At 46.2% G+C, this 6,113-nt stretch overlaps 1 pseudogene; it reads right to left on the bottom strand.

The window, feature by feature from the left end:
• Positions 1 to 444: 444 nt before the first annotated feature.
• LOC148040891 (1-Cys peroxiredoxin PER1 pseudogene) lies at positions 445 to 812 on the bottom strand (annotated as a pseudogene).
• Between the last annotated feature and the right edge of the window lie 5,301 nt (positions 813 to 6,113).

The following is a 6,113-nucleotide window of genomic DNA, read 5'->3' as shown; positions in this document are numbered from 1 at the left end:
CAGCTTGATGGAGCGCCTTAATACAGATATTAAACAAGCAGTCTTACAGATATCCAAGGATTCCTCAAAGGATTGTGAACTCCATGCCAATATCACATCCATGCTAGTTGAAGCAGGCCTAACAGTTTTCAGATTCGACTTCTCAGGCAACGGAGAAAGTGAGGGTGAATTTCAATTTGGCAACTATTCTAAAGAAGTGGAGGACCTTCGTTCTGTGGTAGCTCATTGGATGCAGCGGGGGCGTATTGTGAAAGCTATAATTGGGCACAGTAAAGGTGGGAGTACTGTGCTACTGTATGGATCCAAGTATCATGATGTACATAAAATAGTAAATGCAAGCGGCCGGTTAAATGAAAAGGAGGGAAATCCGAAAAGGGAGGACGGCATCAGCTGGGAAAAGGAGGCTTCAACAGAAAAAGCATGGGTTACAGAAAAGGAGCGATGCTAATTGGGGGGGTTGGCCAGTATCGGGAAGGAGACAGAGACAGAATTGTAGGCCTCAATGTCCTTGAACCAAGACTTCTGATACTCCACAGAATCATTGGACACGGCAATCACCTTCACGTTGCGCTTCTGGAGCTCCGACAAAGCTCAACTCGGTGGTGCTGACAAGACTGAAATCAGCTAGGTGAGAGAAGGTGATCACGTTGCGCTTCTGGAGCTCCGACAGAGATCAACTCGGTGGTGCTGACAAGACTGAAATCAGCTAGGTGAGAGAAGGTGATGGCCAAATTGTTGCTGATATAGCCGTAGAGTTGATGTAGCCGTGAATGGAGTTTGGGGATGAGATCGCCGATGGTGAGGCCCAGCATGATGACAGGACAGAGAGGATATTAAATAGCCTAAAATTTGATCATGTGTGTGAGAGAGAATATGCGCACGCAGGTTGCTGTAACGACTCAGAGTTCAACATGAAGTGAGGGGAATCAGAAGGAAAAAAAAAGAGGATCATGGTCACAGAGGAACAGATGCTCTGAAGTAGATTGCGCTCTGAGGCAGATTTCTCTTTGATGCAAATTGCGGTGATTGACACATGCCATCTAGCAATCTCATGCCACATGCTCGTTCATTAAGAAGAAGAATTCATGAGCTTACGAGCGCAGTTTCTGACTGTGGATTCCAGGGAGATGATGTGACATGTGTATAACTTCTGAAATTACAATCTTCAACAACGTTTGGAGGAATCCAAGCGCTAAAAGTGGACGCAAACGGAAGGAAGAGAGGGAAATCGTTTTTTTTTTCATCCGCCAATGTCTGGGAGATGAGCTATTTGTCATTGGTGGACATCGAGATTCTACTTGGAATCAAGAAGGTGTAGCTATCTTCTCTTGGAGACCACAGCCTGATGATACAGATCCTGACTGGCAGCTGGTTGAACATGGACGCATTGCCCTCAGATATGCAAAGTCCGACCTTATTCCAGATGTGCTTGCCTGCTTACCGTTTGATGCAATATACCAGAGAACGGGTCGTGCCCGGAAAGTGACATCATATTTCCACAGATTGGAGCAAAATATCCGTATTAACTACTTATTTACGAGGATTGTGAAGTTAATAACTGTGGAACTTTACTGTATACATACAGTAGCCTGTTGGTGTCATATTACGTTGCCTTGAACTTCATGTACTCTGTCATGAAACTATGGAAGTTGAAAAATGTTGTTAATATCATGCTTTAACTTCATATGAGACAAATACTATACTGAGTAAGGAGAGACAAATTCTGAATTACATTGCTAAGGGTGCCACCCCACTATCATTCTTTGAGACAATTGCAATGAATGGAGGTTCTTCTTTTTTATGACTTGAGGTCAAGGATCTACAAATGTTGCAGAATCAAATTAAGAGGCCTAAAATCAGATGAAGTCATCCTGTATTTTGCAAACTTCATGACAGAAATATGAATACTATTTGACATCATTTTTCTCATTTTTCTTATTCACCTGTTTGATCTTCTATTCAGGAATTTATCAAGGACTTCTATGGTTGCGACATTGCTTTCACAAACCCTTCGACACCGTCACGGCAAATTTTTTTTACCCCGCCCCGCGCACGCGCGCGGGACGGGGGTATGCCTCTCTTTTCTGGCCCTCCCGCCCATTCTCTCCCCCTATAGGCACCTTCTATGGGCCCCTCCCCAATCCCCTATGCCCATTGCCCTCTCGGCACCCCACCCCCAACCCCCGGGCGCCTATGGGCCCCTCCCCCTACCCTTTCCCTATGCCCACCCCCCATCCCATGGGCCCTCCCACCCTTTCCAACCCCCCCCCCCACACCCTTCCCTATCCCCCCCACCCTTCTCTCTCCCCGACCCTTCCCCCCCCAACTACCTCCCTCCCTCTCTCTCTCTTCCCTGTCCCTGCATGCTCTCTCCCCTCCCTCCATCTCCATCTCCACCTCCTTCATCTTCTCCTCCTCCTCTCCTCCCTCCCTTCTCAGCGACGCCCCTCCTTCTTCTCTTCGTGGGCCGCCTACGCCCTGCCCGCCCTCCCGCCCGTGGCGCCGTGTGCCCACCTCTGACGCCGCCCCTCTGACGCCCCTTCCGCCATGAAGCTCGCGGCTCCTCTGGCCGCTGTCGTCCTCTCTGCGCTCCCGCCGCCGTGACGGCTCTGTGCAGGCGCCCACTACCTTCACCTGTGGCCGCCGATGCCTCTAACGATGCCGCCCTTTGGCCCTGCCAACAACCCTGTGACGTGGCCCTGCCCCGCGCCGACATCGCCTGTGGCCCGCCATTCCACCGCCGTGATGGCCCTGGCCTCCGCCCTGTATGCCTGACGCTGCCGTTGGGACGCCTCTGTCCACTGCCACGTGGCCTGGATGCCCTGCCCGCCCGATATCGTCTGTGGCCGCCGCCATCACGCCGCCCTTCTAGCCACTGCTCCCGCCGCCTTATACGCACCCTGTCCGCCGCTGCCTCCCGTCCGGGTGCCCCCACTGTCCTCCATGTGCCACCATCACAAGCACTTTAATATTTTTAATTAAAATGAACCAGCCATCACAAGAGCACGCGCTAGCAAAAAAGCGCTCCACGTCACCTTAATTTTTTTAAAAATGAACTTGCATTTAGAGACCTAGTCTGGGTATCGAAGTCCGGGATTCGGATTAAAGCACCACTTTAACCTAATAATTGGTAATTAAAATTTTAAAAAGGAACCGCCATTTTCTTGATAAGATTTATCACTTAATAAAAATTCACCCATTTCTTAATAATTTATTAAAATGAACCTTCCATTAAATTAATTTCTCCCTCACTGCACTTCTTTTCCCTTTTTAATGAGCCCGGTTTCGTGGGATGGGTATGCGAAGTCTTCAGAGTTGTCTCCATGGTCAAAACCCTGATTATCACCGTTGTGGTCTTGATATATGTGGGTTGTTGTTATGTTTTGGTTCAGTTCTTTGTTACGGTTAAGGGTACAGTGTGTAGTTTTTTTTTCTTTATTGCCTGATACGGGGATTTGGGTGTTTGCATGTTGCATAGCATGAAGCTTTCGGTCGCATATGTCTAGAGGTCATGTCAAATTTTTTCTAGGTTGTGGTTTGCTTGGGGATAGTTGGTCGAGTCACATTTTATCGTTTTGGTTGCTATCTTATCCTTCGTTTTTGTCTGTTGCTTTGCAGGCATTCTCTTTGTTTGTCTGTGTTTGTGGTGTGTGTGTAACCATCTGAATGGCGCCTCATGCTCCTCCCCTTATCCAGTATGTCCCACTAGTCATTAGGGATTACTCTTCCCTACTCACTTTTGAGCCTCTCACGAAGGCGGGACTCACACCTTTTATGGCTACCTCCTTTCCATTGCTTCCAGAGGATCCATCGATGTGTGACGAGTTTCTGGCCTCCTACAGCAAGAAGTTGGGACTGGTCCAGGGTACTTCCATGACTTTGACACCTCGAGGTCTCAGGAAGGCTCTGTCTCTTCCCTCCAAAGGTGTTCCCTTTGTTACAACTCACCAGCTTTTCCCTAACGAAGAGATTTTGAAGCTGTTACAAAAACAGACCCGGGAAATTTTGGATGTTAAGAAGGTGATCAACTCTTTAGGAGTTTCCTTTTCCATGATCACTGATCCTGTGTGGAAGTTGGTCTATCAGTTTCTCCAAGACAGGTTAATGCCTGCAAAAACGTCATCCCATTACTTGTCCAAAGAGCTCTTTACAGCTTCAAGGATGGTGTTAAAAGGAGTAGCTATTGATTGGAGCACTTACCTACTCACTAAGATGGATCAACATTTCGTCAAAGTCACCAGGGGCAATGTTACCAATGTCACCTATGGATCGTAATTGTCTGCCTTCTTGACCTACTCAGGTTTACAGAAGGGTGTGCCTCCACATCCTCCATCTGATCCAGTACCTCCTCCTTCTTCACCTTCAGATGAGTCAGAACCAATTGATATAGAGGATTTGGATTCTCCGCCTCCCCTGGTCATACAGCACAAATGCTTGAAGCCGTTAGCGAATAAAGCTCCTTCAGTTCTTCCTTCAGTGCCCATTCCTGCTACCTCTGGCAGTGATCTCCCTGGTTATCTCACCTGTAATAACCTGTTCAGAGCACATCGAGAAGGTTCGTTGGATATATCAATCCCCTCACTAAACAGTCTCGTCTCGGGAGATGCCATTCCTTTCCTATGTAAAGACATTCAGAGTTCCATTGAACTGTTAGTGACAGCCTGTGTTCAACAGCTGTATACTTCCTTTTATGAAAAACTGATGCAGTCTAAGGACCAGTTGCATAAGGCAACATCCGAGTTAGCCTCTGCTAAGGATACCCTAGCAGATTTGTTTAAGCAGATGGAGCAACAAACCTAACTGATTGCAACCCAAAGAGATGAGATATCTTCTTTGAAGATTCAGTTATTTAACAGAGGCTCAATTAGAGGTTACTAGCCTTTCAGAGGAGAAGGAGAGAATGTCCAAATAAGCGCAAGAGTTCCAAACTCTTTTAGATGCCAAACTTTCAGCCTTACAGACTGCTAATGAGACAGTGGAATCACAAGCTTCCCAAATCAAGCAATTGTAAGATCAACTGGCAAAGTCACGGTCTGTTCCTCCAAGCCCTCATGTTCCCTTGATCCCTTCTCTCTCACAGCAAGACTTGGCAGCTCTTCAGAGACAGGCTACCTTGTGTCCTCTCTTCCAAGATAAAGTGGAAAGATTGAAATCCAGGATGGATTTACTATGGTCTTCATTTGAGCAGTATCAGGAATATGTTCCTCCAAACCATTCTTTCTTTGTTTATTACCAATTACAGAAGTTGGCCTTCTACACGAAGCTTTCCACGATGGATTTACCTCTTCCAGAGGATGGTTGGAGTGGAGCTTGGTCTCCTGAATTGCTGACAGAGGTGGTCTATATGGTGTTTGAAGATTCTGTCACGACTGATACCATGTTGATGTCATACATGTATCTGCGAGGAGACTTGTTGATTCCAGATGAGGTGGATATGGCTTGGTATGTGGGAGACGTGGTTTTACAAGCTGTTTTGTATGTCAACCATTTCGAGTTGCGAATAGATGACATGTTTTAGAGTTACTCCTCCAAAGTGGCTACTTGCCCTGATAATTCCTGGCATTCCATGATTGATTTTGTGGTCCTGAATCAAAGACAGAACACAGCCCCTACCTATGTCCAGAGCATTAATCAACTAAGGGTGGATCTCTTAGCTTATCTTTCCAAACATAATCCATTTGATTCTACCTTTTTTGATGCCTATCATAGAAGATCTATCTTAGGTCCTTCTGTTCCTACCCTACTGTATTACCAATAAATGGCTCACCGTTATGATATATATCTTTCCCTTTGTCAATCCAATTCCACAACCATCTTACCCCTTCTTTTCCAACCTCAATCTTTTCCTCAAATTCCCATATTTACATACTGTTCTTTTATCGAGGATAGAGTATTTTTCCCTTCTCCACCATGTCCTTCTCCATCCATTCATGTACCTTCTACCTTTTCTATTTATCAGTTAACACCCTTCCTAAGTGATTCCCTAACATTTTCAGCCACTTCTTTAAATTATTTCTCCTTTTATGATTTTGCCTACCCATCACTTCATCCACTTTTCCTTATTCCACTTCCCTCTCCTGCCACTTCTATATCTCAACCACCTCAATTGGTTA

Source organism: Lygodium microphyllum, chromosome 1 (assembly GCF_053477565.2).
Source record: "Lygodium microphyllum isolate KBCC chromosome 1, Lygodium_microphyllum_v1.1.10, whole genome shotgun sequence".
Classification (NCBI taxonomy): domain Eukaryota; kingdom Viridiplantae; phylum Streptophyta; class Polypodiopsida; order Schizaeales; family Lygodiaceae; genus Lygodium; species Lygodium microphyllum.
This window is presented reverse-complemented; position numbering and strand designations above follow the sequence as displayed.